This window comes from Rousettus aegyptiacus, unplaced genomic scaffold (assembly GCF_014176215.1).
Source record: "Rousettus aegyptiacus isolate mRouAeg1 unplaced genomic scaffold, mRouAeg1.p scaffold_m13_p_2, whole genome shotgun sequence".
NCBI classification, from domain to species: domain Eukaryota; kingdom Metazoa; phylum Chordata; class Mammalia; order Chiroptera; family Pteropodidae; genus Rousettus; species Rousettus aegyptiacus.
In genome coordinates, this window is record NW_023416295.1 from 15589759 (window position 1) to 15616638 (window position 26880).

Genomic DNA, 26880 nt, shown 5'->3' on the forward strand with positions numbered 1-26880 from the left:
TGTGAAGTCTTAAAGATTGTGAAAGTTATCTGATTTCCTTGGGATCACAGAGGCCGTGACAAGAGCAGACCTGGAATTCAGACCTAAAGTCTCTTGTTTCCCAGACCAGACCAAAATATACAGCCACAAATACTTTACTTGAATATTTCATTCGTATCTGTGTCCTGTCTTCTGGAGGACCTCTACCCTTAGTCTCTATTCTCCAAGTCTTACGCCTTCTGACTCCATCTCCAGATATAACTGATTGGGCTAGAATAGACACTTGACCCAGGGGCAGTGCATCCATGAGCTAGAGAGACTTGTGGGCTGTCTCTAAGTAGTAGTTGGGCCAAGCAGAACTTTTGTATCAGAAATTACAGAGGGCAGTTAGTCCTGGGCTCAGACTTAAGCCAGGCATTCCTAAGGAGGGCAGGAGGCCTCCTAAGAGATGAGTTAGCAATGTAGCCTTTCAGAAGGCAACAGAAAAGGAAGTAACTGAGCAAGACCGTCAGGGGAGAGGAGTGATTGTCCTCATTCTACCTGAGACTTGGTTGTGTTTCTGACACCAGACCAGCATCTTTTTCACATCTCAGGCCTAGGCTATGTCCTCCTCCATCTGATTAGTTTAGCGTGGACTAAGATGTTTGCACTTACTTTCCCACCCGGCCTTGCTTATAGGGTTTTGGCACTTTTACCTCCAATAGCAAGAGGTAGAATTTGCCATAAAGATGGCATTTTTACCAAAAAGAGAAAGGAGGCCACACAAAATGGCACAGTATCCCCAAGAACATTGGGCACTCTAGTGCATCATTCCAAAATTCTCTAATTGACATACTTCTTTCTCTAACCCCTGTTATGCCAATCAGAAATATAAATCTTTGAATGACTTTGTATAGGTATCATTGCCTCAGCCCCAGGCTTCCCACTTCTCACATCCTGCCCTGGCATTGTCGGGTGGGAATGGCAAAACTTGCATTGGGAGAAAGTAAATGCATGAGAGTCCACCTTTGACTAAGGAGGAATAGGAAAAGATGGATAAACCCTTCTCTATTGTCCCCCAGACAGATGCTTCTGAAACATACTGTACAAAATTATGCCAGCTGATACAGCAGCACCGAGCACCAGTCACCTGTAGTGATAATCAGCTCTTTAACACATCCTAGAATTGCTTTACATCTTTTGACACTTCACTCCTCTTGTCCTGTTCCTCACTTCCTGGGATCATACACCCAAAGCAACTACCTAACCTCAAGTCTTTGTCTCATACTCTATTCCTAGGGATCCCAGGCCAAGACGCTGAGGAAAACTGCGATCCTTGCAACCAACACATTCCTGATTAATCATAAGTTCTTGAGGCTAGTCGCCCAGGGTCAACATGGATCTGATCTTATATGTAAGTACCTTCTGTAATGGTTAATTTTATGCATCAACTTGACTGGGCCACCGGTGGGTGCCCAGACATTTGGCCAAAGATTATTCTGAGTGTGTCCATGAGAATGTTTTTGAATGGCATTAACGTTTGAATTGGTATGCTGAGTAAAGCAGATTCACCTCTCTAATGTGGGTAGACTTCACCCAATCGGTTGAAGACCTGAATAAAACTAAAGGCTGGACAAGAGAGAATTCCTCCTGCCTTCTTGAGCTGGGACATTGATCTTTTTCAGTTTTTTAACTGCAACGGAAATATTGGGTCTTGAGCCTGTCAGCTTTCACACTGGAATTTATACCATCATCTCTCCTGGTTCTTGGGCCTTCAGACTTGGACTAGAATGAAACTATCAGCCGTCCTGAGTCTCTAGCTTGCTTACTGCAGATCTGCATCTTGGGACTTCTCAGCCTTCATAATCATATAAGCCAATTCCTTAAAACCTCTCTCTCTCCCCCTCCCTCCCTCCCTCCCTCCTCACATATAATGGTCAGAGTTCTCCAGAAAAAGAGAACCAGTAGGAGATATAATCCAGAGAACCATAACTAATACATTTTTACACGGCTCCAAATTAAAATTCAAGTCATCAGTTCTAGAATTAACCAGTTCAGGCTGAATCTTAAGACTTTTAATATACCAATAGTCTGTGACCTTTTCACAGGGTAGATAATCCCCAAATGCTCTAATTATTCTCAATCATTATTTAATGCATAACAGAAATTTGGGGGCAGAAATTTAGCTAGAAAAAAACTAAACGTCCTCTGTTTTGTGTTGTCTTTTCCTCCTGTGTTAGATTTTTGTGGAAATCAGTGATTGTTTGCTGTATTAGTTTCCTAGGGCTGCCATAGCACATTACCACAAACTAGGTGGCTTAAAACAACAAAAATTCATTTCATTATAGTTCTGGAAGCTAGAAGTCAAAAATTAAGATTTCATCAGGGCCATGCTTTCTCTCTCTCTCTCTCTGAAGGCTCTAGGGGAGGATCTTTTCTTGCTTCTTTCTAGCTTCTGGTATTTGCTGGCAATCTTTGGTGTTCATTGGCAATGGCAGAATAACCCCATCTCTTCTTCTGTCTTCACATGGCCTTCTTCCTTCTGTGTGCCTCTGGATCCAAGTCTCCCTCTTCTTATAAGGAAACCAGTCATTGGACTAGGGCCCAACCTAATCCAGCATGACCTCGTCTTAACTCGATTATATCTGCAAAGGCCTCATTTCCAAATAAGGTCACAGTCACAGGTTCCGGGTAGACATGAATTTAGAGGGAGAGCAATAATCAACCCAAGAGGGTTGCTGAGTAGTTTTAGGATACAATTGGCTGTTCTCTGTACCTGGTGAGGTGAGGACAGCATTGCGGTAAAAAGAAGGAAAGAGGCTCAACAAATGTAAATGGAACCAGACCCCATGTGGTGATGACGGTGATCATAATTCTAAGCCCAAGGAGTTGCGAGGCTGCCTGGAATGCCAGCTTCACGTTTGCCAGGGGGAGACAGTCTTAACAGACTTTAGGGAAACATCTATGTTCACCCAGAGCTTCTGGGACCCTGACTGACATGCCCTAACTTTCTCCCTGGGGGGTACCCACGGTGTCACCTTCCTAGGGGGCAGGATTAGCAATGTCTTTCTATTTAGAAAGGTCAGGAGTAAATATCCTCAAATAAGTGAGAAAATAGGTAAACAAGGAAAACAGTTATTTTTAAGAGTGAGTCTTGGCTAACGCCTAATGGAGACTCTGAGGAATGTTGGAGAACATTTGAGGGGAGGGAGAAGCTCGTTTGAGAGCCAATGATGACATTATGAGAGAAGAACTCTTGAGAGCATCAGGAGTGGTTCTTTCCACTGTGAGGCTTGAGCAAGTCCTTTCACTCAGGATTAGTTTGATTGGAGCAGAAAAGAACTGAGCCATCCCAGAGCTTATTGTCCATGGTTCTGTGATTTGAAATTGTAACTCTTTGAAAGAAAAGACCATGTTTCTCTTATTTACTTTGTGTCACCAAGCCAATAGTAAATGACGATAATAAATGTCACTTAAAAAATGCCCAGTAATTTTTATTGAATGTATTTTGGGGATAAACTGGTTAGAATAAAGAGAGGCTATTCATTTTCGAGGCATAAATTGGAATCCAGGAACCATGTTTTCCATGGTCAGGGGAAGGATATAAATGGTGGAACATTGGATGTTCATTGAACAGATATTTATTAAGCACCCATTTTGTGGGATACATTGTAAACAATGTCGAGAGAGAGAACCATGCAGAACTTGTAACCTCTGCTTCAATTTGTTAACATAATGATGGAAATAAACTGAACACTCTCAGGTGGTACAATAGCTTGAATGAAAAATTTTAAAAATTAAAAAAAAATTATAAAAAGATCCTATAACATTTGTGTGACATATAAAAAGGAAAAAAAGTTACTCTCGATTAGGATAATCAGAGACGTTTTCATTGAGAAGCAATGCATTATCACAGAAAGCTAAAAACTACTTATAATATTGAACTTTAGAATATCTTAGAATCCATTATTTTGTAGAAATATCCTGATTTAAGGATGACTTCTGCATCACGGCCAGTCCTCTTGGGAGACTTCTTGCTCTGCCCTTACTCAGAGTTCCAATTACTATATACTACCCTCTAGGAAAGGTGCATTCTCCTGGTTAATTTGAATAATACTGTGCAGCATATCCAAAAAATCTCAGCCAAGGCCACCCATTCCACTCAGAATGGGGATCATCAGTTATGGTGTCAACTTAGTATCTGCAAGACGATAGTAAAAATTGTTTGGGCATGAATTGCTTCCATCAGTAGCACTCAGAGAAAACTGGTGGCCCTCCCTAATTCAATTGCTCATTTAGCCGTACATTCTAAAACCAATACCAAAAGAGTAGTTCCACAGAGGGCGTACAGGGACCACCCACCTTTCCCCTTAAATCCACTGTAGATTAAGATCTAGAACTGTCAGAAGCTGCAATTACATTGGGGCTTAGAAGGACATGGATTCCACTTCCTAGACCACAGCCAGAATAAACTCAGTGGAACTAAGAAAATTACAGACCAACCATTAGCCACCATGTCTTTCTCTTCTTGTTCGTTGGCTCTTTTATGCATCTTACCGGTATGGAGGACTTAATATCTGCTCGGCACTGTGTGAGAGAAGGAGAGCCAGGCTAGAATAGGGAATAGGCTATATCAGTGACTGGCATTTAATATGAACACATGTCACTCTTTCATTTAAAAGAGAAAAAAACTTGACAAACTGACTTAAATAAATAAGGACATTCACTGAGTTATGTCATTTAAAAGTTCAGACATAGCTTAATCCAAATACTCAAACAAGAATATTTTTTCTCATCATCAAAACTCAAAGGCTAATTTTGCAATGGACAAATTTGGGTACTTTGCCTAGCCTGAGCCAGTCAGTATAGCCAGCAGTATGAGATGAGATGATTGACCAGATATGACTTGTGCAACATCACCTGATTTAACATACCTTGAGAATGGGAGAGGGATGGTTTCTCAAAGGAAAATAAGGCTGATGTTCCAGTAAAAGTAGGGAGATGATTGCTGGGAGGCAAGAACGACAAATGTCCGCTGTGGAATGGAACAGAGCATTTTAGTCATGCTAGGTCCTAGAGCTCTGAATAAGGACTTTGGGGTGTCCATCATTTTTATGAAGTTTCCACTGAATCATCTACTCGCAGTCTCTCTCTGTATCATGTTGCTGAAATGCCATCGTTACTGGGAATACATATCAACCCTCAATTTCAAGTTGTTAATAAGGAGAGCTAGAAATCAGGTTCATCAATAAGACTAGTTTCCTAAGGTCCCAGACTGACTCTCGGATGGCATAGCAGGGTGAGTTCCAGAAGAGGTTACTATCATATCAAGGATCTAAAATCCAAAAAGAGGGTCCCAGCCAGGCCAGACCTTTGGAACTCCCTGCGAAAGGCCTTTCCTGGGCCTGGTCTAGCAGCCTTACTTTTCCTAGTAACGCACTGAGCTACTCTCTTATATCCCTTGTATCAGAGGCCAAAGTAGCCTCCCTGCACTCATTCCCTTATTCCGACTTCTTTCTCCAAACATGAGCAGTTTTTTCCCTATCCCTCTTGGTATGATTGCATGTTTCCACCCAGAGGAGTGAAGTGGTTTGTTGTTGCTGCTCCTGCTCTTCCCTCATGCAGTTACTTCAACTGCAATTTGATGTCTTCAAGCATTGGGGAGGGAAAAGACATATATAATTAGAAAAGTAAATCATGATACAAAGGCCCTATTACTGAGGTTTTCTGGATGACTCTTCGAGTCAGGAAAACAATAGTGCTCAGAAGACGGAAATGAGCCCACACACTGGAGAACGGAGACAAGGGACTGAAATCATGGAGCAGGGCAAAGCCAACTCAAACAGCAGGACTTTATGTCTTGCTCAGATAAAAGAGTAAGGCACTCGGGTGGGAAAGAAGCCGGGGATGGCATTTCTGGTGACTCTCAGCAGCCTCTACTTCCCCAATACACTTAATCTACAAAGCTGGCATGTGAGCTTTGTGCTAGAGCCAAGTGCATTCAGAGATAGCAAGACCTCCTGGTGCTCACCTCCTTCCCCATCTTCAGGGCAGCAGTCCTGACCTTCCGTGGATCTCAGGAAAGTCTGAGGAGTCATGCGACGGTGTTCTTCAAGTATTATTCCTGGGCCTGCATGGGAAAATTTCCCTGGTTGCTTTGCTCTTCTTCAGTCCTTTCAATTTACTATGGGGGAAAAAAATCGATTTGCAAAAGGTAAAGTTCAAAAGGTCTGGTTCCATAAATCAACTTTATAGATAACCAAAGTCAGACTGTCCCCCAAATATCCCCTCGCCCTGGGAAGCACAGAGGAAAGTATATAATGTAAGTAGTGATCTGCACACGGACTAGTGACCAACCCTGACCTCACAGATGGATTTTTTTAAAAGGTTGTTATGTTCTTAAAGGTTGTTTCTACATGACCCCAACAAAGGAAGTTAAATAGTGGAAAATTCAGCTAAATCTCCTGATTGTTTTATCAAGAAAGTCCAGTTCTAAAGTTAGGCACAAGGCATTTACTTTAGGAAGATTCCATTTTATTCAGCAAGGACTTCTTCAGTAATTGGGGGTGCCCATACTATGCTAGTTTCTATAAACAATGGAGAAATGTTTGTATTCTGACCACTCCCCTCAAGCTGCTCATTTTTTGCTGTGATAAATGTTGTAGGGATTGGGGAGAGACAGTAAATGCTGCAAATTTGCATAAAATCCTGTGCCTAAAAATTTAATGCAAATCAAGCAGATCTAAGAGACCTAGAGAGACACTTTGATTTTTCCTCCTTTCAACTAGGAAGCCCTTTAGTGTGTGTTATTGGAGAAGACACTGTGTACTGAGCTCAGCTTAGGCACTGGGGGTTACTTATGAAGGAAAAAAACATGACCCTATTCGGAAGGAATATTCCATCCCATAGTTGTGGGAATAAAGTAGGAAAATACAGGCAGGTTGGGAAAATACGAAAGGAAAAGAATTATTTTGCATTATTAAAAACAACATGAGTGAAAGGATGTTTGGGTGGGTACTTTGGGTGGTGTGGAAGAGGTGGGGGATGGGTGAGAAAAAGAGATTTGGGAAGATTCCTAGAAAAGCCAAAAGTAGAGTTAAATGTTTGAGTCCTGTGGAGGATATGTCTTGGCAGAAAGGGGGGAAGAATAATCCAAGGATGGGGAAGTAACTTGTGAGGAGGTAGGGAAAGCCATGTGCATCATACACACGCATGCACGCACACACATGCACATACATGCGCGCACACACACACATATACACACACACTCACTCACCTTCTTACTCTCGCATCTTCCCTGGGAGGTCTGGAAGCAGAGGGTTACTCAGTCCTGTTATGTCCTTTTTCTCACCCTGTCCCTCACAAGAAGAAAAGTGGACAGAAGCAGATGGGAGCTTGAAAGCCAACCCTCCAATTTCATGCTGATGTCCGCCTAGGGAAGGAAATCATGAAACCTAATTGCCTTCTCAGAACAACACTGGTCTAATTTTCCCATGAGGTATCACAGAGTATTGAGTGCAATTGGTCACAGGGTCGCCAGAGTTCAATGTCAGTCCTGGCGCTAGGTTCCTGCATTACTCTACCCCTGGCAAGTGAGACTGCCTGATCTCAACCAGTAGTCTCAGTCCCATGCCAAACTCTGAGACCAATCTTTGGTTCTGGCAGAGGTCAACTTTTTGTCTACTTTTGCTGTCTTGCTACTGGTCCAACTTGACTGTAGATCTCTTGTACCTCAATAATCAGGTTCTTGCCTATTTCTTGATCAAGCCTCTGTCTTAAGCCCTAGCTTTCTCTTAGGTTGTTTCCCTGTCTTGTGTCTCCATCTGCAATGATTGAAATCCAGGCTTGTTTCCCAGTCTCCCCAGGGAGCCTGCCTTGGAGCCCAGTCTCATTAGCAGCTGGGATGCCCTGCCTATGACCTCTAATTTAGTCCCTGCCAGATTGTCCCTTAAGCCAGCTTTCTGCCTATTCTTACTGATTGCCTTTCCCTTGGACCTCCGGTAATCAAGGTGTCATTTCTTCCTGAAAAGACTCTCTGGATCTTAGTATCTGCATCTATCCTCAGCCAATGGTGCTCCTACCCTCTTGACACTTGGAATAACCTTGGATTTATAATTTATATCTCTTGACACTGATTACTGGACTTACTTCCTAGTCAGACCTATTGAGTTTCTCCAAAAAAGAGTCTGTCTGGGGTTCTAATCACAGCTTACTTAAGTTTGCCCGCTGGCTGATGCCTGAGATATAAGAACCCATTATAACAATATCTCTTACTTCTCAGATACTCAGTCTCTATAGGACTAAGCTCATCTGATCTTGACAACAAGCAGAATAATTCTTTAGCTTGATTGACTCGGAATCAACATAATCCTTCCCACATCTTCCCCATAAACCACCCAAATTTCAGTCCTAAAATTTATTTACCTCTTTGATTTTTTTTCTTATTGAAGTGAGTTAAATGAAAAGACAAAAAAATGACTACAATTCCTGGAATATCTTGGGGAGAGGTGGAGTGAAAACTCCCAGGACCTCATAGCAATTCTAGATCAGAGAGGAAGGCTAAGAAGTATGTGAGAGAAGAGCTCAAGGCATTAATCTCCATGGTTCTATTGCTATGACAGTCACATAATTTATAGAATTCCCTCCCCTCAAGTGTGAGGTGGACCTAGCGAGCCTTCTTTAATGAACAGAATATGGGAAAAGTGATGGAATATCTTTCTGAAGTTAGGTTACAAAAAGACTGTGGCTTCTGTCTTGCATTCCTTTGCTTTCTCCCTTGCTCACTTGCTCTAATTAATGGAAACCAGCTCCCATATTAGGAGTCACCTTATAGAGAGGCCCACATGACAAAGAACTGAAGGATACCTCGGGTCAATAGCCAGAAAACAACCGAGGCCCTCAGTCCAACAGTCTGTGAGAAACTGAATCCTGCCAACAACCATATAAGTGAATTTGGAGTCAGTCTTTCAGATGAGACCATAGTCTCAGCTGATACCTTGTCCATAGTCTTATGAGATACCTGAAGGAAGAAGTTTCCTGATAAGAGGTACTTGGATTGCTGAGGCACAGAAAGTGTGACATAATAAATGTTGTTTTAAGCAGCTAAGTTTGGGGATAATTTGTTACATAGCAATAGATATCGAATTCAAGCTTCAGAGAATGGAAGACAAAGGATACAGAAAAATTCGGTTGCAGATCATTTAAATAATTTCCATCCACCCTAAATCCTCCAGTTCCCCATTTAGCTAGACCTAGAGGAAAGTCACATTTTTTTTTCATCAACATATATGTAGTGTGTGACCTCTCTGTGACACATTCTATGAAGGATTCAGGAGAAGTTAAAGCCTTCAAGAAATTGAAGGAATAACGATAAGCCACAAAAAATAAAAAAAAAACCTCGGCTTCATTGTAGTGTTACTAGTTTTCCTATCCCTCAAACTCATGAAAATCTCTCTTTAATTACATGAAAAAAAATATAAAGAAAGACAGAAGAGAACTGTGTTACTACAGGGTGGACTGTTATGGGGCAGCCTGAATTTCATTCGAACAGAAGCCAAAAATTGGCAGGAAGGATCCTGTCTGCAAATATGTTTTATTTTGTTAACTGTATTAATTTTGTAATAGGTCACCAATATATTAATTCAGGATATTGTCCATGAATATCAACTTTCTGGCTTGTCCTGAAATATTTGAAGATCTGGCCACACCTTGGCTACACTCCTACACTGGAACTACTGCCTTGTACAAAGTAAGGACATGTGCTATTCATTTTGTCATAATCCTTACCCATCTCACTTCACTAATTTAAGCTGGCTGGCATTTAGTTCATAAATCATGCTTTACTTTAGCTTTCTCTCTGATTCTGTTTGAGCTGCAGAATTCTTCACATCTTCAGAAGCCACTGTGACTCAAGAAAACAATAGCCCTGATTTTCTGCCTCTGCAAAAACACCTTGGATAAAACCTAGGATTTAGTCCATAGTAGGTGTTCAATACTAGTTTCCTTACTTTCCTACCATGCTCTGGACAAATACATTTTTTAAAGCCCTCATGAACCTTTTGCAAATAACAAACACAATACACTTGCTCATTGTATTATTGGAATCCTGGGGTGACTCCAGAGCTCTTCTCCCATGTCCAAAGCTCTAGCTTAAACTAAGGATATCATATTGAGCAGAAGAAACCAAGCTCAGTTCTTATAAGGTGTTCAGTCTCCTGGAAAACTCAAGAAGATGAATACTGTTGAATAAATGTAGTGGCCCCACTGAAATGGCCTTCCCAGTCCCTTCTAGACATAACAGTCTATAATGCAATCCCCTTTAAGAGATTCTCTTCCTTTTTGTTTCTTTTCCCTTCCTGTTCTTGGGCCTAACATCAGTGGGTCTTCTTAGTCTTTTTAGAAAGCACAACACCCTGGATTCTGGATTAATCTCAGGCTCACCAGAGCTTTGGAAGAGCAAAAAGAGGTGAAAGAGCAGCCCAAGGAATGGTTTATCTCATCTTTGCATTTCTGAAGAAGTTCATAACTTGCCCCAGAGATATTTACTACCCAAGCTCTAGGAATAGGGAAGAAGAAAATAGGAAGAGTGAAAACAGACGTGTAACTTCTCCAAGAAGAAAGACAATGTCTGGATTTGCAGGGCCCACTGGTCTCCAACGATAATTCATGCTGTCCTCATGCACGTTGGATGCATGGTCTGGCTCTGGCATCTGAAGGATGGCTCCTGACCAACGGATTCTAGAGGAAGCAGAGGCTGAAGCCTAGGAGGGTCTTGGCCAGAGCCTCAGCCATGACCTCAGACCTTCAACTGCACCTGAGTACACATTTCCAAGGGAGATGTCCTCTCAACAGAAGAACGGCCGCTCTGGCCCATGAGATCCCTGTGAGATCACCCCAGCTGGTCTAAATTAGACACACACTCTCTTTTTTAAAATTTCAGTACATAGAATCTCCTTTTTTCATTCCTGATTCTATACTCTGACCTTCTGTTAAATTGACTTTTTTAAAATATAATTTTCTCTTCTGCCTATCTAAATGTTTCCATACTGAATTTGCTGAGCAGCCAACACATTCGTAAAAACACTCAGGCAAGCTAAATTCACTTCTTAAGCCAGCTTCACACCTGAGCATAACGAAGGTATCCTACCCTCAAAATAAACCACTTTCCTGACAAATAACTTCCTGTCGCCAAGGGAGAATGTGCTACATTGCCCACTCTTCTCCCTCTCTTTCCTTTTTTCTTCTTTCTCTCTCCTAAACTTAGTTTCCAATGAAGTTGAATCCCAAAGCCCGAATAAGTGGAGGTTTCGTGTTGTCTCAGCTGAATAATCCTGGCTAACCCAAGCACACAGTGTTAACACGTAATGTTTGCATGTTAGGTTTGCTGACGGCTAGACTGATTTCTGTTTCTCACCCTCTCTTTCTCCCTCTTTCTCTTTACAAACCAAGGGCTGGAGGTAGAAGAGAAAGTTTGAATCATAGTCAAATCACGGTGTAAAAAAAGCCTGGTTTCAAAAAAAAGAAAGAAAGAAAAGAGGAGAAAACAAGATACCTAGCCATCTTTACTTTTTGTTTAAACTTCTTAAACTTTCTTACTCTTGAAAGCTGTTTACTTTTGAAAGATCTTTTGATCCTTTGCTTCATCAAACTCTGGTGTGAAAAGAGAAAAAACGTAGGCATGTACACAAATATGCATCCTTATGCCGTTGAGTTCATGTTTATCTTCTCATAATTAAGGAGAAACAAAATCTGACCCAGAGAAAATGCTCACCCAGCTTTATTTCTAAAGATAAATCTTTTCGTGTTAGTTAATATCCAAACAAAAATGGTAAAAATCATACTTGAATATCTAAAACATTTTACTACAGGGAATTAGTTACCTAGGTGATGGAAGAGTTGAGAAGTTAGACAGGAAACGAAGTAAATCAGAGGACAGCAACAGTAGGGTGCAACTATCACCCCCTAAGCTGCAGGGGCAAAGGAGGAAGTGATGTTATCAGAACTCTGGGGCTGGGACCACCAGATAGAAGCTGGAACCACAGCACAGCTGTCTAGTAAGATCTGGAGTTCAGGAAGACAGGTAGCTATTACTGGAGAAACCACAGAGAAGGTGAAGGAGAAAAACGTGGCTTCTCTTCTTTCTCTTCCATCTCTACTCAGTACCTCCTGCTGGGTGAACCCAGCTGGAAGCCAGCTGATCTGGGAGCCTAGGAAATGCAACCTGAAAATGATTAGCCCTCTGAAGTACCCAGCAGAGCAGAGGAACGTGAGAGATGCTGCTGATGAAAAACAGGCTCAGAACCCACATGCATTCTTCTTCCGCTTCTCCCTCCTCTGTGTCCCTGCTGCCAACATCCCCACCAAACCATTGAACAAATAGGATGTAAATTCTAGAGAGATTGGAGATTGGGACTGCAAAGAAAGTTGCAAGAGAACGAAGCTCAAGTTCACATCCAAATTCAACTCTATCGAGCTCTAATCCTGGGCGTGTTTCTCCTTAACATTAGGGTTGCCACCCTCTCTAGTTTGTGTGTCCAATCCTAGCCTGTGTAAAGTGCAATGAGTTTCTGTCAGATCATGGAATATTAGAGCCGATGCTGAGTTAGAAGTGTGTGTTCTCACATGGAGGTACAAGTATTTAGTCCCATTCTCTACCAAAAGAAATGACTAACCATGTAAGAGGATATAGGGTCAGAGAAGAGGTATTGGAACATCTTCCAGGATGTCCCCAAAGGCTCTTTTAAGCTTTCTTACAACCAGACCTTGCTAGAAAAGTGTCCCCAGCTCTCCCATGCCTATCCTCCATTCCCCAAGGCTGGCATAAAGCCTCTAGAGACAGATGTGTCAGAAGACTGCTCTATTCAGAAAGCCTCATAAAGGAGTCACGAATTTCCTCATAAATAATCCACTCAGTGTGGAATTCAACAAATCACAGCTAAATCCTCCTTTTGGCAAAATGCTTCTATCTTAATTATAACTGTATTATTGCTTGTATTACCAAACATGTCTTTCTCTGTCCTTAAAAATGGAGGAGGAGAAGAGAAGCAAAAATATAATATAAACAGAGGGATGGAAAATTACCCCGGTAAAGTATAATAGCTAAACAATGACTAAGGAGGTTGTGATATGTATGTATCAACATGGATCCAAGGGTGTAAACAGTGCAGTGGAAGGGAAATGATGCGGGTGAATGAGACAGAGGCGGGATTTAGGCTGAGGCCGTTTCCTGTCACCGACGGCAGGCAAAGGTATCATAAGGAGGATGGCTGCGAGAGCTGGGTCTTTTCATCTTGGCCTGAGAGGCACTGACTGGGCAGGGACTAGACACAGCTCATACAGCCCAAACATTTTATGACCCTCATAATAAGACTGAGAGAGAACAGTTAGGCGAGATCTGAAGCTGGGTCTCCTGTGTCAGACAGCTTTGGTTCAGAGTTCTGTTCTCCTTCTTGCTTGTTTTGTCATCCTAGGTAAATGCTTTACTCCCTTAGAACTTCAAATTCTTCATCCGTAAATGAGATAATCCACTCAGCAAATATTTGTTGAACATCCACTATATTCCAGGCATTATTCTAGGTCCTGGGGATCTGGGGAAGGAGAGGTAGAGGGAGGACATCCTTGCTCTCAAAGAGTTTATATTCTAGTGGAGAGAGAAAGATAACACAGAGATTAACAAAGGAAGACAGAATATAGTGGTAGCAAAGAGAAATCAAGCCAGGTAAGAGGAAGAGAGAGAGTGATAGCAGAGGGGTGTGAGCTATTTAATAAAGAAGCCAGGAAAGAGCTTACTGAATATGTGACATTCTAACAGATATGTATGGAAATAAGTGAAAGGGGGCGAGCACAGAGTATATATGGAGGTGTTCCAGGCAGAGGGCACGTGAAAATACCCTGTGACTTAAGGGTCTTGTTATATGGGCAGCATGTAAGACATTAGCACGGCTCCTGGCACATAGTATGGACTTATTAAATATTAACTATGACTTTTAGTTATAAATGGAGTAGCCATAAAACACATTTTTTTTTTCTTAAAGTAGAGCAGCAAGAACATTGAGGGGATCAGCAACTCTCCTTAGCTTTGGATCCTTGATCTTCCCCTGCCCTATATTACATTCTTCTGCTTCTAAAAACAGAAGGTACTTTCAGCTCTGCGATCTGAAAAATAAAAAGGGGGCACAACGCATAATAACCCAAAGGGTTGTCCATATTTTTAATAGATGACTTTGTACAAAAGATGTACGTACCTACTCATGTTGTATTCACTCTAGTATCGACAGGAGCACCATGCGGTGCAGAAGTTGGCATCAGATGCCAAGCGTTCAATTTCCAGTTATGTGCAATCAGACAAGTCTCTCAACCTCTCTGAGCTCACAGGGTCATTATGAGGATCAGAGTCAGTGATGATGGTGGGGGTCCTTTGTGAACCACACAGCTGCATATGATTATTATTATTTTATTTTTTTGATAAAAGTTCAATGAGTCCTCTGAGCTCACAACCGTGGTTACGGTGGGACATGGCCCACCTACATTTTAGATGACTAGAAGACACAAGCCTGAGACCAACACTTGGCCCAAAAAAGCCACAAAGCCAATCACAGTCACAAAAGGACTCTTCTGTTTTTAATATTCCCTGGGATGAAAGTTGATGACATTTGTTTAGATTGGCGTTGATGAGAGATCATTCTGTTCTGAATCCAAGTTGCTTAGAAAAGAGTTGATAAACTTGCCAACAATCTGATTAGAACAGACACACACTGTAGGGGATAAAGGGAGGGAGAATATCTCACACTTGCCTACTGAGATATAGACTACAAAATTAAAACCTAAGCATGGCATGACTTCATAGGAGACTCAGTCCAATGCTAAGATGAATAAGGTTTTCAGGAGCTACAGATGAGATTCTACAGGTACAGATTTAGAGAGACCAGTATTTACATGTCAGTCATCCTTTACTATTTTAGAATCCCTAAATTTTAGAGCTGAAGGAAATAGAGGTCTCTGCAACTGAGTCCTTCTAAGAGCTGTTGTTAAAATGACCAAACAGAAGTTATGGAAAGAATCATTCAGGCTCCACCATTCACAGGCAGTAATAGCCCAGTAAGAGCCCAGAGAATTATTGGGCAAAGACCATTGGGCCAGATAGGAACTGCCCCTGAAATTCAATTTAATAATAATTACTGGCAGAAAAGGGAGAAAGAGAAGAATAAAGACAACTCATTTAAAATTCCTGACACTCTTTTCAAGTTTATTTCAAAACAGCAAATATCTGATTGGGTTCAATTGGGTCAGGATGGATTGGGTTGGTCACCCACATATCTGATCATTGTCAGAAGTTTAAAGAGTAATTCAATGAATATCTGACAAATTTGCAAGGGAGCTCTCCATCCAAGCTGGATATCAAGCTCAAGCCGGTGGGGTTGGGAAAGGACATTGGCGTGGAGAAGGAACATACATATGTTTTTCAAGAAGAATGTTTTCAGCAGTTCTGAAGTTTCCTCGGTGCTTCTGAAGATGGGTGTTCTCATGTTAAATTCTAGTTCCCATAACTCTTGGGCAAGAACCTAGCCCTCTTTCTATTGATCAGACAAAGGTGAATACTTAAAATAAAAAGCCCAAATTTTAACCCAACGTGGAGCAAGCACTAGTCTTTAATCCCAGACATGAGAAGAAGGAGAAGATGCTACCAGAGATGCTACCACATTCTTCAAAGATAAGATACAATCAAGGTTAGTTGTACAGGTCAGGCAATGTGGCCATAGTGTGCCTGCCATAAACATGTTCCCTTGAAGGAAACCAGTGTCATCTATATCTTTCTTAACTGACTTTCCCACCACCCCAAGAGTGTCTCTGGTAACTAATAGATGAGCAATAACGACTTTATTAGATGTGAGGGCTCTGTCTTACATATTTACTGAGGATAAAGAATAGGGGAGAGAAACAAGAAGAGTAAAGAAAAATAAAGATGGAGAGAGAGATTTGGATATAGGAGAAAAAAAGGGAAAAAATTAAGTAGACAATAATGAAGAGGCCGCATGGTATTGCATAAAGAAATTTGAGATTAGAAATCTGAACTGAGTTCAAATCTGATTATTTTAGTAACTAGTTTTTATTCCATCTCAGTAATAACAACAACAAAAAAGTTAAATAAATAAATAGATGGATTCCCATAGTCTAGTAAGCAGGTAGACATAAAACTTCTTTGCCACCCCTTCCTAGGGGCTGTCTCTTTCTCTACCTCCATTATGATCTACTCATCTCTTTCAAGTTCTCGTTCAAGCCTAAAAGGGACCTTGACATCCATACTAAGCCAGGCTTCCAAGGAACCAGACAGTTTTGGATCTTCATGTTCTAGAAATTTGGGGATAATAAAGGCGGAAATCTTGTAATTTTTTAATGTGGAATGGATGTATACCTAATGTCAGAAGATTTAAGCTCATTTCTGAGTGATACTGAAAAAGAATTAGGAAGAAAATGGGCTTGCCAACCTTAAACGTGTGCCCACTGAAGCTCAGTTCTTACAACTGTCCACTTTTGGTGGTCAACTGGGGAGCATGAGCCCTGAAGCCTGGAGGCAGAGACTTGGAGTTAGTTTTGAGCTCCATGGAAAGCCCTCCATTGGCAATCGAAGTTTTAAAATGTGCTCTACAAGCAGATAAAACAATTGGCTGTACATATTTCTACTGTAACAGATCTATTTTCTTTGACAACTCAGCTAGAGTATTGCTTTGACAAAAAAAAAAAATGCATAACTTTGGGGAAGGAATGGCTTACTTCTGCAAAGGACTCTGGCGTATGGGCCCTCCTTCTGTGGTCACACACATCCTCATGTCAGCATTATTCAAAGGCACTCGCCAAAGGCCTCCCGGCCTCTAACCTGGAGAAGAGGCACCATTCTGAGAGACACACACAGCAGAACAAGGTCCTTATGTATCTGAGACAGACGTGCAGATAGCAAAGGATATTTGAAGGGACATATTACAGAAAGAAAACTACCGATTGAATTAATAATAGGTGTCTCATATAGTAAATGTATGAAAGAGCCAGTGCCCATTATTTATGTTAATTGAAGTGACCTTGTTTTACACTCAAAGTTGTTATTGTTGTTGTTGGTGTTGTTTAATAACCAATCACTTCGAAAACTAAAAAAATAAATAAATAAAACAGACAAAATACATTCTTTGAGATTCAATTCCAGTCTGTAGATTTACATTGAAAGCAAATGGGTTGAAATTCCCGCTTCACTATTTCCTTATCATATGACTAGTCAAATGATTGAATTTCTCATCTGAAAAATAAAGCTAACAAGACATTTCTTACAGGATTGTAATGAAGATGAAAACCTGATCCAGGTGTGTTGCTGTAAGTGGCATCTCGAACTAGTATGGTTATGGTTTGAGTGAGCTGATGGATAATTATGTCACAAACAAACAGACCATGGGTTTCATAAAGCTGTTAACAAGAGCACATTCTGCTAGTTGAGTGAACCCCCATGAAATCAGTTCCACCATATAGCAGATGGTGGAGTGGCTAAGCGCACGGCTTCAGGGCAAATGCTAGGACTCAAATGCTGGCCATCCTGCTTGCAGTAGGAATTGAGTAAATCCATTAATGTTTCTGTGCCTCAGTTTCCTCATCTTTAAAATAGGGTAATAACAGTATCTACTTTGCAGAGTTAGACTGAGGCTTGAATGATATAATCCATGTAAAATGTGCTTGGAATAAATGCCTGGTAAGTAGTAAACACTGAATAGAGGTTAATTATGTATTAGATGGTCTAACTTTTAACCAAGATCTGGCTAAAAGAATGGAGCTATTTTTTATGTAAGGACAATTTAGTCTGTTTCATCTAGGGATGTGTGTGTGTGTGTGTGTGTGTGTGTGTGTGTGTGTGTGTGTGTTTTCCATTGGGGTGGGATTGACTCAAACAACTGGAGATCAGTAGAATTCTAGGATGGAGATGCCAAATTAAAATGCTAACGAATGGTTAAGAACATCAACTGTCTTTATTCTATGCATGAGAGGTAGCCTGACAAGAGAGGGCTTGTGTGCTAGGCACTCATTTTGGCACTTGTTGGCAAAATTGCATAAAATAACCAGGTCTTTCTAGCGCAATTGCCCTATGACCGACCCATACTAAATATGGTTTATGTTGTTATAGATTAAAAATATACACAGAACATTCTCAGCATCACTCTCGCAAGGAGCTCTCCCAGTGTGATGAAGTAAGTTTCCATCCAACAAGGAAATCTTTCATTTCTTTGGCCTCCATTTCTCCTCCTTTCTGTTCTGGTTCAGCTACCACTTATATATCTACCACAACAAAACAGTGAGTTAGATATGCTTCTCATTCCCATTTTATAGACAAGGGAACCAAAGCTCAGAGAGAGTTAAGAAATGAACCTGAACCTCAAAGCTAGTGAGCTTGAAAACTGGGGTTTGAACATATACCTTCAGATGCTGTGCCCGGCTCCTTCCACTAATCAAAGCATCCTCAGGCACTCCAGCCCAGCCTCCAAATGCATATGGCAGGGCTGGTCCACAAAGCCAGCGCTGGGCTATGCCAGGAAGGTGTGGGTATGGGCTCGAGTTTTCTCCCCTTGTGACTTTTTGCTCATTCCCAAAATTATTCCAAAGGGAGTTGAAATAGCAAAATGGGGCCGTGTGGGGCGGGGGGTTGGGGGGAAGGAGGGCTGCCCGCTATGTCTAAATTCTACAAATTAGGGCTTTATTTGAAACATAATATTTTTTTCCAAATTAAAAAAATAAAATAAAATAAAAAGCCAGCTCTAGAGGAACTTAGCACCCTTTGTTGGTGTTTTTCTCAGAATCTTATAATGAGCTCATAACTACTAATGAGGAATGTTTTGCGGCTCCCAGCAGTGCTGAGTCAAACCAGCTAGTTAGAGCACAGAATTCCACCAGGACTTGGAATGCGCGTGCCCACCCCACCACTGCTGGGCTGGCCTGCTTGCAGCAGCAGGAGCACCACCGTCTGCTTTGTCAGCTCCAGTATGCCAGCTTGCACCCGCTCCCCAGCAGTCTTTCTGACCTAGATTATTTCCCCGTGGGCCGATGACTTCAAAGACCTCTTTTAAAAGTCAGCCCAAGGAATTTTGATCTCTCCATTGGTTTAATCAGCAGGTACATGCTGATTATCCGTTACTATGCCCAGAATTTTGCAAAGAGCTGTACTGCCTCTAGTCTCATCACCCTATCATTTAGTAGCCTCCACAATGTGTCCCTAAAGCATCTGTATCAACCACAATCCCAATAGGAACAAAGAGTGTGCAGGCTGGGATACAGCAGAGAGTTTAAGGAAAGGGTGATCTACAAGGTAGGACAGAATGAAGGGAAATCAACAAGGGGTGGTGACGACTCCTGCTCTGACAATATCGACTATAAAAAGCCATTGCCACTTCTGGGCTCACAGAAATAGGAACAGGGAACAGCTAGGAGCACCCTGGCTATAAGAGAGGGTTGCTGTCCCAGCAGCCTGGCATGGGGGGACCTCGAGAAGATGACCCCTGTCCCCTTCCCTCTCCCTCGGCCCAGAGAAGGAGGCAGCAGACAAGTGCAGTCCAGAGGCACAAGCAGGAAAAAAAGAGGGAATGCTAGCCTGGAAGGTCCAAAGGAGAATGTTCAGCTAAGTAACTCTCCGCCTTTGTCTCCTAAGGCCTGCTGGGGACCTGAGTGTTCAGGCGCCATTCCTGTAACCAGCTGTTCACTCTGCCTGGCACCTCCCCAAACACATCTGTCTATCCCCACATCAACACATTACTCACCTTTCAAACTTGACAGTAAATGCCAAGTTTTCCTCAGAACGTTCTCTGAGAAGTTCAATCTCCTAACCAACTTTGTGTCCTAGGCATTTTTACACTCCTCTAAGGCTGCCTTTCATCTCTATAAGTGTGTTAAAGAAAAAGGTGGACCATGTCCAACACTTCCCGTGCTTTGCACAGAGCAGGTCCTTCCCCAGGGTGTGTGTGTGTGTGGTGGGGGGGGGGGGGGGAGGGTCAAGAGAGCAAGGGCAGAGAAGTAAAGTCATCTTCTGCTCTTGAGGCCCTTAAACTATCCATGTAGTTAGTGGATTGTAGGTAGGTGACTCAAGTCAGGAAAAAGATGGACCACGGCAAATTTACGGTCCTGCATTTAATGAGAAATATCGTCAGTCCTCTGCCTGGCTTGAGGAATGGAGGGAATACAGAAGTTTGGAATAAGAAAGTTGATCTAAGTCTCTGAGAATCTGGAAGGAACACATTTTCTATATTAACCAACACAATCTTTTATTTTGTGGAGTATGTAAAAATACCAAGGTATTCATCATAAAACGCTGTTTAAAAATCATTAAAGGTCTTGGTCTACTGCAACCCTTGGTCTCTCTACAATCTTTGCAGCAGTTATTCAAAGAGGGAGTGGGCACAAAAGGAGAAGAAATAAATGTAGATAAAAGCACCTTGGGCCGTGCTACGTTCTACTAAACATTTCTTGTTTAAATATAATCTGCACGATCCTGCGTGATGATGTTCCCAATTTAGAGATGAAGAAATTGAGACTCAAGAGAAGTAATTTCCCAAGGTCTCTGGTCACCCAGCTAAGCCAAAATGAATGAAGAGTCTGACATCTGCAGGCTCATGGCACACTTCAGACATCGGCTTAGCTCTTCCATGGGACAAGGCCTTAGTTCAAAACTGCTACGCTGCCCAGTTGTTACTACGTTAGGCCCTGGACTTAAGAGAGAGGAGCCTGTTCTGCTTCTCCACATGGAGCCTTACACATGGGGGTGATGGTTGTCGGTGGACAGCCAGCCAGCTCAGTTGCACCGAGACACAATGGCAATCCAGAACCAAGAGGAGGGGGTCTAGGGTCTCCAGGATCTGTGCTGTCGTGGGCATCGGGGTGCCTTCACCAGTGGGGGAAAGAGGACTGAGGTGTGTGTCCCGGGCTTCTGGACACTTGGATTCCTAGAAATGTCCCACATGCTTCCGGAGCAGAGCACTGGGCTTTTGGAATTGTGCTCTCTGGGGAGGGCCCAGAGATTTCACACGGACTCCTGAGAAGTCTTCGCATCTTTATCATGTCCCTCCACTTTCCATGCAGTATCTTTGTCGCCGGCAAAGCCTCTCTCACACAATGGAGTCTGCTGAAGCAAAACCAGGTAGGTGAAGAAGAAGGTACCAAAAAAAAAAAAAAAAAAGTGGAGAATAAAATGATCTGCATACATTTAAAGTACTAGTAAGCAAACCTTAGGCAAAGTGTTATGCCGATGTCCTCCCTTGTAGAAACCTCCTCTTTCTACCCACTCTCCCACCTCCCGGGAACTGTGGCTTGGGAATGACTTCGCCACATAAACATAAGTCTGTCTTGGTCTGTTAAGAGTGAAGGTCGAGGCCAAAAATTTCACCGAACTGAGGGGTTAAAATTATGTGCACTATCTGGCCAGAATGAGTGAAGGTTTTTTGTTTCAAAAAAAAAAAAAACCAAAATAGCCAAGAAGATAAAGGAGAAAATGAGTGGAAGCATTTTCAAAAAGAGAGATATGTGTGAGATGGTGTCTGAAGTGTGTGCCTCCCAGTGGGATGGGAGTGAGTGTGTGTGTGTGTGTGTGTGTGTGTGTGTGTGTGTGTGTGTGTGCGTGCACGTGCATGCATGTGCGTGCACACGTGTAGTCGTGTGTATTTGTGCATGTCAGTGGAGAGGTTGCTAGGGGAGAAACACACGGGTGTGGTAGGAAGGGCTGACAAACTGCAGCACAAAACTGCTAACTCCAAGGAACAGGGGATCTTCTAAACCCCCTTCTGGCCTGCTTCCACTTAGCTCTCTCCTTAGCCATCTTCATTTCTGTCTTAGGTTTCCATAAACACTGCCGTTATTTATTTTATTCTTGTTTGAAATGTTAAACAAGCCCCGAAAGGAAAAGCTGTTGAGGCAACTTGTGGCATCGGAGCAGCTGCATCGCAAGCGTTTTCGGCGAGGGCTTGACGAGGTCGCCTCTGCTCAGCGCGTGGAAGCCCCCACGCACCCCTGCCCTGGCTCAGGGCCCTGCGTGTCCCGGGCTCCTTCACCTCACCCATTACCACCCTCTCTCCCTCCACGGAGAACCTCTCATTTGGAAGGGTCTCTCTCTCCAGGTTGACAAATGATTAATAATTTGAACAGCAACAACCAGAATAATGACTGACATTCTCTGCGTGCTTCCTCGGTACTCAGTTCGGTTGAGAATGAAGGTGTGGCGTGTGTATTCACGCATCTCATCGTCAGACAAGCCTGTGTGGCAGTGCAATCATTATTCTTATTCTGCACATGAGGAGCCTGTGGCATGAAGAATTAAGAGACTTAATTATAAGAAACAAACAAGGTCAGCAGGGCCTCTGGTGAGGTCAGTGAGGTGCCTTGGGCACAAAATTTAAGGAGATCGCCAAACAAATTCAATAATTGAGACAAATATATTTTAATGCAATAAAATATTTTTTTAAAATCTAAGTTAATGCCAAAAATCCATGATGAACAACATATCAAGATTTTTAAGTAAAGACAGGACCACAGATTCCATTCAACTCAGTCTGGCCATAGGTCTTCACCCCCATGTTATGCTACCCTGTTCAGCATTCATTTAAGAACTGGGATGTGCCAAGCGGGGTCCTGCTGTTGCCCAAGTTACCTCTGTTATTCATTCTTGTAGCTTCCTATGAGGGTGTTGTGCTCTTCACTGAAGAGAGGAGAAAACTGAGACTGAGGGACAGGTTCTTCTGTCTGTCCATTGTTTACGTTTGTTTCTACCTTCTAATAATGAATCAAATAGAACCTCAAGCAGGACTTCCTCCCAAGTTCCCACTGAGCCCACAACTGCCTCTGGTCACCAGGTCTCCTCTCCCTTCCCAGGTAGGAGAGGAATCTGACAGGCTAAAGGGGGGACCTGTTGCCTCTCAAGAAGACAGGACTCTGACCCAGTGTGGGGTGGAAACAGCAGGGGAGGTCATAACTCCACACGTGACCTTAGCCGAAAGACCAAGAAGCAATGAGGTTATCACTCCAGGCGACACGGTTCCCAACAAGCCATCTTCCACTGCCTCAGCCAAATCCTCCCCTGAGATGCCTCATGTCTCAGCTAAGCCAGGAGTCCTTTGCCAGCTCCCCTCCTATGCCGAGCCAGTGCAAATGTACAGTGGATTCTTCTTCTTTCTGGTTGGTTACCAGATTGCCCTGGGCCGCCTTGCATTCCAAGCTGATCCCTTCTGCTTTTTGTCTCAGCATCATGGAACACACAGGCATGCATGTCATGAGTCTCCGTCCCTACTCCCAGCCCAGCTCCTCTGAGGAGGGAGCTTGAAAATGGAGGTTCAGAGAAATGTGGAAGGAGGTGGAAACCCCAAAGCCTAAAGCCAGTTCTGAAGAAGAGCAATGAAACCACAGTTACTATCCCCAAATTCAGGTCATTGGAACATTCATGATGTGGCCCAGATACCTGCTTGACTGCATTCTCTTGATCTGCCATGAGCAACATTTTGGTAGATTTAAGGCAGATATAGAGAAAATTCTAAAGGAATCAAGGAAGTGGAATCGGACAGAAGTCATCTCCACCCATTCCTTGTTTCTAGGAATCTTATCCCCCTACCTAGACCCAGACACAGTGGCTTCTCTCCTACTCCTGAGACTCAATCATGATGTGTCTCATTTTTCCCTGTGGATGGCCCCCTCTCACTCTTTCCCCTCCTCTAGGGCGAGAGAAGGAACAAGGACTTTGCAGTCAGGCAGGGGTAAATTCAAATTCAGACTTTCCTTGGTATTCACTGTATGGCCTGGGATTTATTTATCTTCTCTCACCTTAGTTTCAAATCTGTATAATAGAGTTCCGGTGTCTACATCAAGGATCTACTATAGATTTTGGCAAAATGAGTTGTTAACTCTCCCCTCTAGCTTCTTTAATGCCTTTTCAACATGACCTCGTCTTGCTTGCCCTTGTGCGATAGAGGCCCTTTAGTATTTAGTATTCACAGCAACTTCTTATGTTTTCCCATCCCTGCCCCAGCCCACACTCAACATGCAGGATCCAACACCTCTCTTTTAGCTAATCATCATCAAGATGGGGACAAAGCTAGATCTGTTTTAGAATCATCACTTCACTTTGCCTTTTCTTTCTATTAATATTTCATGATGGAGGGTGAGGGGCAGGATGGTGTTGTCAACTTTCATACCCCTAAAGAAGAGGGGAGAAAAAAAACTTATGAGGCAAGAGATATGTTTTGAAGATCCCAGGGAGAGGATCATATTCCTCACGACAGTGCTCCACACTTAGTTGTTGATTGTATTGAGTAATGAAGAATGTACGAGGGACAATGCACTTGAGGATGCTCCGTAAATGGTACCCCTTATCCACCAGAATTCTGAGCCCAAGAAATAAGATAAAAAATAAAGCAGATAAAGATCAAAATGTCGCCTTTGTTACTGTTAAAGGTGGTAAATGGGGCCTTAACTGAGGGACAAGTGGTTTTTCGCATTCCGAATCCCAAAATTGTACAGAATTACCCACCCCAAAACAGACTTGGCTGGACTGGGGAAAGCACTCAGGCAGAGTGGAGTCTATTCCTGGAAAACTGGAGACTTGAAGGGTCGATATAGAGTGTGTGTTTCCCACAGGCAGGCTCATTCCAAGAGAAAGAGAACAAAGGAGGAGCTAGGCTACACTCTCCCTTCCAAATTCACAAGGCTAGGTTACTTCTCCAAGGAGGGGTGAGCAGATAAAGGGAGGCCAAGAGTGTTACTTCAGTGGCGTGTCCTGCACTTAGAAGAAAATATCATTCATTTTGAAGGAAATATTAGGAATGAGAAAGATACACTAAAGATCCCCCCAATACAACATTATTTTCTTTAGATGTAATGGCAAGAACAAAGACAACACATGTGCATATATATATGTACATATGTATATTACATATTACATATACATATTATATACACATATTATATGTATAATATTACATATTATACATATGTGCATATGTATATATAATATGTAATATTGCATATAATATGTAATATTGCCTATTATATATACATATGTATACATATTATATATTAGGCATAATCTATTAGACATATATATGTTAAATATATATACATACATATATATGTAATGTTATCTAAAAATTAGAAAATAATGCTGTCTTCTAATATTTTGTGAACAATAAATGGCATAATACCACTTAGCACTAAATAAAGACATTTAACAAATTCTTATCATAACAGCAACTAGAATAGTAACTAAACCCTGTATTGGGTGCCATGGAACTGGAGGGATTTATTCAGTCACGTTGGCAATGGAGACATAATTACACAGACATTTTCATTTGAGGCAGAGTAAGAGAAGCACCAAAAAGAAGATTCGGCGGAGGGAAAGATGGCCTTGACCTAAGGTGACTACAGAAGTTCCCATGGCCAAGGTGACATGTACAGTAGATGTTCTGGAAAGACGTTCTTAGGCAAAGAAGTGAGAACAAGTTGACTAGTCCAGTTTGAATGAGGTGTTATATTTTTGAAGAAAGTAATGGGAGGCAAAGTTTTATGTTTTTATCTACATCCCACCAGTCTCTCTTTGGGCTTGGTGCCGCCCTTAGCTATAAGAAGAGCAGTAGCCTGGATGAGCTTGGCAAACCCTTCGGATTTCAGAGTGGACTGTACACACCCTTCCAAACCACGTGTGCCACCATCAGTGTTATTCCCCCCTACGTGGGATGCTGTTTAGAGCTGAGAGTTCATCTTTGTCTGGTTCAGGCACCTCCCGGCTAATGCCCATCATTTAGTGGACGATCCTGTCTCCTAACTGGTTTATCCATTAGGTAGCTTTTCCCCAGCTGATGTTTTCCTCTGTTCCTCTCCAATCCAGCCCCTCCGGGCCACAACAACAATCTACCCCCTCCCCCAGGGCCCACACCCCACCGTGGGCTGGCATCCTTCTATCAGGCCACATCACTGGGCGTTGGTAGTACAGAGCAAGCTAATGTCAGCACTTCCACCTCTCCTCCCAAGCCAGTCCCTCTGGCCCCTTAACCACACACCATAGCTTCTTCTGACTTTCTTTCTATCTGTCAGCACATTCTCAGTCTTAAGCTAACCCAGCCACACTCCCCTGGAGACGCACAATAGCACCACCCTAGCCTAGATGCATACATTTTCTCCTAGTTCAACAGAAATTGTGGCAACAGAGCTGTAGAAGGCTACAAGCCATGTTAGAAACATCAAAACAAAACCCTGAGTTACCTGCAGGAGTAAGGAGTACATGGTCCTCTCTGGGCTTCTTGCTTTGGGTTCCTGGGGCCCGTGGAGCAGACAAATTAGACATTCTAATGTTCCAGTTAGTTGAAGGTTGGCTGCTCAAATCCAATTCCTGTTTTATTTTAGTCGTGGTGTGGCAGAAATTTTAGCAGATGTCTTTGAGCGTTCCTTAAACTCAGCTACCAACACTTTCATCTGAGTTCCTTTACTCAGGTGTAAAATGGAATCTTATTAATGAGCACCAAGCTTAGCTCATTGGCATTTTTTAAATATTAGGGGAGTCCTAGAAAATGAATTTGCTCCAGGGCAGGCAGGTCGATACAAAAGTCATTTGAAAGAGAAAACACCACATGATCTGTTAGTTGTATTAAACCACTTCTGCTCAAAGACAATGGTTTTATAAATCTCGAGTGAAACTGAGCAAGGCAAAAACATCAGAAGCGCAGTCTTTAGAAATGAACAGTGTTCCATAGAATTTTAAGGGGAAACCTCTTTTGCTGGACAAATCCGTGGGAGATGACACGAGTTCTGTTAGGACTTCCATATTGATCGTGGCTGGTCACCTGGGTTAGAAACAGCATCATTCTGACTCCTTCCTCTTGCTGATTCTCCATGTTCAACTGGACGAAACTCAGTTTGGTTACACAGCGTCCT

General features: G+C 42.5%; 1 long non-coding RNA gene across 2 annotated transcripts in view; it reads right to left on the reverse strand.

Annotated features, from left to right (window-relative positions):
- Window positions 1–2989: 2989 nt before the first annotated feature.
- Window positions 2990–26880, reverse strand: part of LOC107516785 — a 52533-nt gene continuing 28642 nt past the window's right edge. The window contains exons 2-5 of one of the 2 annotated variants that reach the window (XR_001598377.2): window positions 7235–7390; window positions 5990–6142; window positions 4893–4993; window positions 2990–4545 (exon numbers count right to left, since the gene is read on the reverse strand). This is a non-coding gene — a long non-coding RNA (uncharacterized LOC107516785). Of the gene's footprint in view, window positions 4570–4892; window positions 4994–5989; window positions 6143–7234; window positions 7391–26880 lie in introns of both variants that reach the window. The other variant, XR_001598376.2, reaches the window with a different exon arrangement.